The sequence below is a fragment of the Otolemur garnettii genome, unplaced genomic scaffold (assembly GCF_000181295.1).
Source record: "Otolemur garnettii isolate 467f Iridium unplaced genomic scaffold, OtoGar3 scaffold00240, whole genome shotgun sequence".
NCBI classification, from domain to species: domain Eukaryota; kingdom Metazoa; phylum Chordata; class Mammalia; order Primates; family Galagidae; genus Otolemur; species Otolemur garnettii.
In genome coordinates, this window is record NW_003852635.1 from 184,994 (window position 1) to 193,326 (window position 8,333).

An 8,333-nucleotide genomic window follows, 5' to 3' on the forward strand; every position below is an offset into this window, starting at 1 on the left:
TTGTTGATTAGTTTGAGTTCTCTGTAGAGTCTAGTTATCAGCCCTTTTTCACACTGATAGCAAGCAAATATCTTTTCCCATTTTGAAGGTTGTCAGTTTGCTTTAGTTGTTATGCCCTTAGCTGTGAGAAGATTTTTATGTATTACTTTTTATAATACAGTAATAATTTATCTTGAGAGACAGCATAGTTTCATAGAGTTAGGCATAGACCAGGTTCTTAGAGCAGGTTTGTGCCCAAATGTTTTCACTGGTAAATAAAGGTTACTATAGCACATACTTCATAGTGCAGTTCAGGGGTTGAATGAGTTAATCAGGTAATATACTAAAACAGGTAATAAACTAAAACATAGACAGGCACAGTCATATGGTGCATGTCTATAGTCCCAACTACTCAGCATGCTGAGGCAGAAGGATCACTTGAGCCCAAGAGCTTGAGGCTACAGTGAGCTATGATCATATCGCTACACCCAGCTAGGGTGATGGAATGAGACTCTGTCTCTAAAAAACAAACACAGAAATAAAAAATTAGAAAAATGTCTGGCAAGTAGTAATATAGTAGATAATATATTTGTTATTAATATTAATGCTTTTATGTGATATCTATAAATAATACATAATTAAATGAATAACAGATAGACTGGACTCCAAAAATTTGAAACAGAACTGAACTAATTTTAAATATTGCCTTGAGAAATTGAAAAATTCTTTGTATGCATATTTTGAGATTGTCAGACTAATTTCAATAACAAATAACTAATAAAATACCAATAATAAATTAGTGCATCTCCCTGGAAATAGGAGATGTGGAAGGTATTGCAGTCATAGAATACCTGTGAAAATGAAGCAATATGCCATATGTGAAGTGTTTAGCACAGAGCTTGAATGAAGCAAACACTAAAATGTTAGTTATTACCATTATGTCCTTCTATAGCCGATTTTCTTTTGGTCTTAACAACTCTATAACATACTTATCTATGACATCATAGTGGAGCCTGCCAAGTACTTCCGGTGTTCTTATTTTCCTCTTTTCCTTTTTGGTAATGGAACCTTCTGAGTTTTAGTTAGGCAACCATCAACACTGCTAGAGACTACTATTACTATTTGCTCTGCAATTAAGTGCAACCATCATTTTTTAATGTTATGTGACTAAGTTCTTGAAGAAGAAATATGAGCAAAAACATATTTTCTTTTTCCTGGGCCTTTTCATTAAAATAACTGGGCAGATGAATTTTTCCTTCTTTTTCTTCCTTTCCATGAGCTGACTATGCAGGCAGAGAAAGCCAACATTCTAGCACAGTGGTTTATAGAATGTGGTCCCTGCACCAGTAGCCTTAGCATCTTTCCACTAAAACACAGGAACTTATTAGGAATGCAGATTTTCAGGCCCCACCAAATGTCAGCTGACTTAGTAACTCCTGGGCTTGGCTCAGCAAGCTGTTTGACGTGCTTTCTAGAAGATTCTAATGCATATAAAGTTTGAGAATCATTTCCTTAGGGAATAACCGAGCAGCAGAGTAGAAAGTCTCTGAGTCTCTGGATGACTTCATGGAGCATAGTCACTTGTCCCCTATGGACTGCCAACTCTTACATGAGATAGAAATAAATTTTTATTCTGCTCAAGCCACCAGATTTTTATGACCCTTCATTGTAGCAGCTTAGCAGGCATTCTAATTAAAGCTATAGAATACCTTTTGAGTTCTCGGTTTATAACCAGCCATTTTTAATGGAGAAATAACAAGTAAAATTTTCCTCAAAGAGCTATTAATAATCAAACACTACTTGCAGAAGAGTAGGAAAAATGACTGGCTTTCAATTTGCTGGGCCTATTAATCAAAAACACATATAATACACACTCATAAACTCACTCACAGACACACACACATTACACATAAATTTTTCAGTCAGAGAAATATGCTTCTCGGAAATAAAGTAATCCAGAAGTAAATCACACACTATCAGAATGATGCTCAATATATACTTAAATAACCTTACAATTAATCATATCTTATAGCTAGAATTCACATTCTTATTTAATTTATTTGATTCAGTGCAATTCAATAAAATACAATAAATATTTCAAAACAGCGTATTGTGTTTCAGAAACTGTGAATGGAAGTAGAAAAACAAAGATGATTAAAACAAGAAAACTGCCCTAAAGGAGCTTACAGTCTCACGAGATAACATCAATTGTATTCCCAGAAGCACAATAGGAGTTACATACTTCTCAGACACCCTTCCTAATTCTTCTTTTATTTTCTTTCAATGTTATTGTGTATATTTAAGGTATGTTACATGGGGCTGAGCAGTGGCTCACACTTAGCACTTTAGGAGGCCCAGGTGGGAAAATTGCCTGGAGTTTGAAACCAACCTGGGCAATAGTGAGACTTCATCTGTATAAAACAAACAAACAGCAACAAGAATCTATCATCTTGAAAGTTACTTGTGTGTGTGTGTTGCAAGAGCATCTAAAAAGTCTCATTTAGCAGGAATCCTAAATGCAGAAAAATTTAATCACCTACAGTCCTCACGTTGTACGTTAGTTCTCTAGACTTATTCATCTTCCATATCTGCTACTTTGCATCCTCTCACTGACATCTCCTCATTTACTTCTCCCCTGTGTCCCACCCAAATAATTACATTTTTATTCTCTATCTCTGTATATTTGATTTTTTTTTTTTTTAGATTCCACATATCAAGGAGATATGCAATATTTTTCTGTGTCTGACTTACCTCACTGAGCATAGTATCCTACAGGATCATGTTGTGGCAAGATCTTCTTTTCTAAGGCTGAATGTGAGTGTGAGTCCAGTTGAGTGTTTGTACGTATGTGTGTACACATACCACAATTTATCCATTCAACCATTGACAAACACTTAAGTTGTTTCCATATCTTGACTATTATGGGTAGTACTCTAATGAATGTGGGAGACCAGACATTTTTATAAGGTGGTGATTTCATTTTTTGTGTGTATATACCCAGAAGACGGATGGCCAGGTCATATGGTAGTACTATTTTTAATTTCCTTGGAAACAGCTATACTGTTTTGACCATGTTTACACCAGTCTACATCTTTTTTCAATCTGTGAACAGTGATATGTAAAAATATAAATTCTATTTAATGTTCCTGTTAGCTTTTCTTTGACACTAGTGATGCTATATTTTTTGCATTTTTACTTCTACATGTTATTGTTTATTTCTATATGTTATTGTTAATTTAATTTTTTAGTTAACATTTCATTTAAATATGATAAAATGCCCCCATCTTCAGTCTACATTTCTAAGTGAAAAGGATGGATGAAGATGTGGTGTGAAAGGCTTAAGAAAATTTAGCATAGATTTTAGAGTGTGGTAGATCCTTGAATCCCTGCTCTGTCATTCATGACGTTCTCTTGGACAAGTTAACCTCTATTAACAGCAGTTTCTCCATCCATAAAATGATGGGAATAATAACTACTTCCTTTGTTCTTTATGAGAACTACACCCACTCTGCCAAATTCCTTGAATGACTTGCTGCCCTTTGATGCCCACATTCCTCACTTCCCACTTGTTCCAGGAAGTCTCTTTCATCACTACACTGAAATTCTCTCCACCAAGGTCACCCAGTCACCCAGGCTGAAAGTCAATGAATACATTTTAGCCTTTATCATATTTAAACTTTCTGAAACACTCTTCACTCCAAGTTATTTTTATATATGGGGATAGTATTTCAGTTTTTATTGTGTTTTAACATTCAGTATCTCTTTAAGAAGACACTCCTCTTTCTTGACTTTTGGGGAACTGATTCTCTTGTTTTTCCTATATCTGAATATGTCTTCTTAATCGTCTTTAGCATTTCTTCCTCCACCTCTCCATGCCCTTAAAAGTTGATGACTTTAGGGGCTTCCCCCGTAAGTTCTTTTTCCAGTTCTCCTCTCTCTTCTGCTCTACCTCCATCTTCTCCTCCCTACCTCTCTCCTAAGCTCAATATAATCTCATGGTTTTAGATAAAGTTTATGAAGGTGACTTATACATTATTATCTCCAATTCAATGTTCTTTTTTGCATTCCAGATATGTAAATCTTACCAGATATGCATAGATTCTTTGCTTTTTCTTTACAGTATATTTTTTACTGCATATTTGAATAAACATGCCAAATTGAATTTATTATCTTCCCCCTAAAAGCTCTTCATTCATCAATATTTTCTACTTTAAGAATTGTACCTGAATTTATCTGTTTACTTAAATCTCTAATGGTGATTATTTTCCTTCATGCATCTCCTTACCTTCCAATAACTGGGTCTTATTGATTTTTGTCTATTAGTGGGATTATGACAACCTGCTAATTATTTTCTATACATTTATTTTTACCCTTACTCTAATATAATCTCTACCCTATATCAAGAATAAGTTTTTGAAATACAAACCAAATCTTGTGAATTTGTACTCAAAATCTTTAAAGAACCTGTTAGCTCAATATTGTTGACATATGTAAGCTGGGAAATACCTGCCATCTCTTGTCCCATTGAATATAGGGATCATGTCATCATTCTGTACCCTTTGAGAAGCCAAAGAAGCCATAAATTTTGAAATCCCCAACTTGGCAGATGGGTTGTACTGTCAGAGTCATGTGGGCTCTAGGTTCTAGCTCTGACAGAGATTGTCACCTTTTTACTTCAGGTCACCAAAATGTAAAAATTAAGTCTTTAACTAATACCCACCAAGCATCCTACTTCCCCACTACAGGACATGAGGATGAGAGAGAGAGAGGAATGTGTGTTTGTGTGTCTGTGTGTGCGTGAGAGAGACAGAAAGATTATCTTGAGTAAGTCTGAGGAGCAATAATAATGCATCTCAAGATTGTAGCAATTCTAACTGAGCAAAATTGTGTATCAGGCTTCTGAAATATTAAAAAAATTCTCTTCATTTTACACCTGAGACTCTCATGATCCGGCGGTGCCCTACAGTATACAGTATTTTATCATTTGGTTGATTCTGAGAGCAGATATATTCATGTCCTGAAACACTTTTCTTCAAGGCACTGGATTTCACCAGAGTGGACAATTCTGTGCATCTTGCCCAGATTTCACCTTTTCTGCCATAGGACTCTCTCTGGTATTTTGGGAGACTGCTCAGCCTGTGTGCTACGGCAGGCAAAAGTACGGAATGTTAATACTCCAAAGAGAGGCTTTAACGAGAGTATCTGAGGCAGAGTCTCTGAGGTTTCTCGGAGGACCCAGGGGGTGGAGCATGATTGCCCAGCAGAGCGACCCCTTTATTGGCTTTCCTTCCTTTCCTGTTGTACTCTCCTGACACTTCCACTCGGCTTCCTCATATCACTTCCCAAATAAATCCCCACGTCTATGAGCCTGTTGAGACTTCGGCTGTTGGGAAATGTAAGTTAAGAACACTTGTTTTTCTCTTACTATATCTCTGCACCTTTCTTCTCAGCTCTCCTCATGCTACGAGAAGAAACAAAGAAAAAAGAACAGCGACTCCACTTTCTCCCTCTCTCAGATAGAGCAGAACTGTGAACACTTCTGCTGTTCAGCAATTCCATCTTCTGACCAAGGGGCTAATCAAGGTTCTTTTCTAAACAACAATCATTTTGTGTTTGTTTGTTTGTTGTCTCTAAAGGACTTTATTGCTAATTAAAGAGTATATTATTCAGCTCTTTATATACTACTTAAAAGACAGTTGGTGATAATGTCTTATCTTCCTTTTAAGAATCATAAAAATTGCCTCATTCCTGCATTTTTTCCTCCTCCAGCTAGACATGCTGATCTAGTATGCTTCCTTCAGTTTGTGGTTCCTTGTCAGATTCTGTTGCAGATGTCTGCAACTCCTCCCTGCTTGGCTAATTTCTACATATTTTTCAAATCTGAGCTTAAATGTTACTTCCTCAGGACATTACTCCTTGACCTCCTTACCAGATGCTTTCATGTTATATGAACTTTCTTAACCCTCATCCTAATATTAATTATTTCTTTCATGCTAGAGGAAAGCCGTGTCTGTCCTCTAGCTCCCAGTGCCTGGCACAGAGCAACCATCCAGTGAACGCTGGTGAATGGTAATGAATTAATCCATCTGAATTGAAATGGAAGAGAGAAAACTAATGCTACAGCCAGGTTTTATCGTTCCAAACATAGCTTTTACTTTATAGTTTTTTCTGAAATATTTTAAAAATGAAAATTATTTAAAAAATGAAGTGGAGAAGTGGTGGTATATGCTGAAGTCAGCAAGCAAACTGAGTACTGTTAGCAGAATTAGGGTGAAGGATTTTGTTAGGAGATTGCCAAATGGTAGCAATTCTCTGCTACAAGTGGAATTCTTACTCCTGAAAGCATGAAAACCTGTTTCTTTTCTAACTACTGGATTTTTTCCTTCTCTCTTTTTTTTGAACAGTAGTTTCTTGTAACTTAAAAGCTGTGGAACCCTACGACAATCAGCCCAAGTTATAAGAGTGTTGTGATAATTGTTACCTAAAGGCCAGACAGAAAAAAGAAAACAGAGAGTCTGCACAGTATTTAAAGTTCAGAGAATCTAACTTATCTTCATAAGTAGGCTTTCTATGCTATCACTGGTTTTACTACCTAGAACTGTGCTTAAGGAAAACGATGCCTTGTGCAAATTAGTCTGGGGATTTGGATACTGCAGCAAATAGCTGAGATGAAAGAATATAGACTAGAAAATTTGTTTCCTTCTGACTTACAGTGAGTGGGCAGTCATCATAAATAATGTTCATTTCTTTTAGCCAAATATCTCTTTCATCTAACACATTATAATAATTGCTATTGATACTTTGGACTTTGCCAGCAACTTCTAAGCATTAACATCACACAGTACAAAACATTTTCATTTCAATTCTTCAAGGTTATTAGCTTGATTAAGTTTCAGTTGTATACCTTGCATTCTTCAAAATAACATTTAACTTCTTGTTAATGATAAAAAGAGCATTGAAAAGTGACCTACATAAGCATAAAAACAAGAACAAAGTTTCACCTTATGAAACAGCTAACAAAGTGTGCTATTACGGGTAAGACAGACCCTGGAAGGAATGTGTACATGAGATACATGGCAAGAGAGGCAGGAGTGAAAGGAGGGGCTTCTAGCGAGGATGGAACACGTGAGAAATGCTTTAGGATGGGTACAAACATGTCTGTAACTCCTTTTAAGGATACTGCTGGAAATGAGATTAGGAGAATGGAGTGATAGGAGGAAGTAAAAATGGCATCAAAAGAAGACTCATGCTGATGATCCGGTGGAGAAGGATAAAAGGATGGTACAAGAAAGAAGGAAATGGCAGAAGAAATATTTTTGACAGGAAAGAAGAGGATACAATCTAGTGTTCTGTGGAGGAGTTAGTCTTTGGCTTGTGGGCAATCCAGTCATTACATCGGAAGAACTGAGCATGGAGCTTCAGGGGACATGAGGGCAGTTTCCATGGTGGGAACTTAAGGAGAGTCTTATCATCTTAATGTTCAGAAAAGGAGAAGAGAAAAAGTGTTGGATGTTTGAGAAAGAACCAGTATGAGGCCATTGGGTAGGAGAGGGGAAGAGCAAAACAAAAACAGTCAGAAAATGTTATAGAAAGTTACAACAACTTAATAAACACACATGTTAAAAGATCAGTAGAACTTATAAATATAAAATTAGGTGAATAAAGCAAGACACACAATGATATATTGAGTATCACAGTATTTATGTAAATTTAAATTATTCTTCCATGTTTGTAGAAAGTTGTATATGTATGCAAAGTCAAAAAAAAAAAAATGGATCGCAAGAAGACACACCAATGTGTTGGCAGTGGTCAACTGAGTGAAAAGCAGCAGGGGAGACTAACAGAAGGAGAGGGAATGGAGGTTAAGAGAGGCAGTTTGAAGGGGCTTCCTCATGTAAAAATCAGCCTGAAATGTTCCATTTCCTTAAAAAAAAGATTGCAACAAAAATGACAAAGCTGAACAACTATTAAGTAAGAATGATGGCAGAGGGAGAAGTATTGAGATATTATCATTTTATGATATTTGTTATTTTTCAAAACAAAATGCATATAAAATGGAAAGAAAACTTGATAGAGACACAAGAAAATCTTCAATTTTATGCTAACACTTTGATATTAAAAAGATCCAGTGGGGGAAAAAAAGAGTTACTTTAAATGGCATAATTAATACTCTTCATTTGTAAAACCATCCTTCGATATGCCTACAGTTTACTTATAATAAATATTATACTCTTAGTAAATTCTCAAAACCAAAATAGTACGGATTACATCTTTTTGGAAAAATGCAAATAAAATATGCAAGAATTACCCTGCTGGAAACAGGAATGTAAAATCCAACCATTCAGGAATGTGTA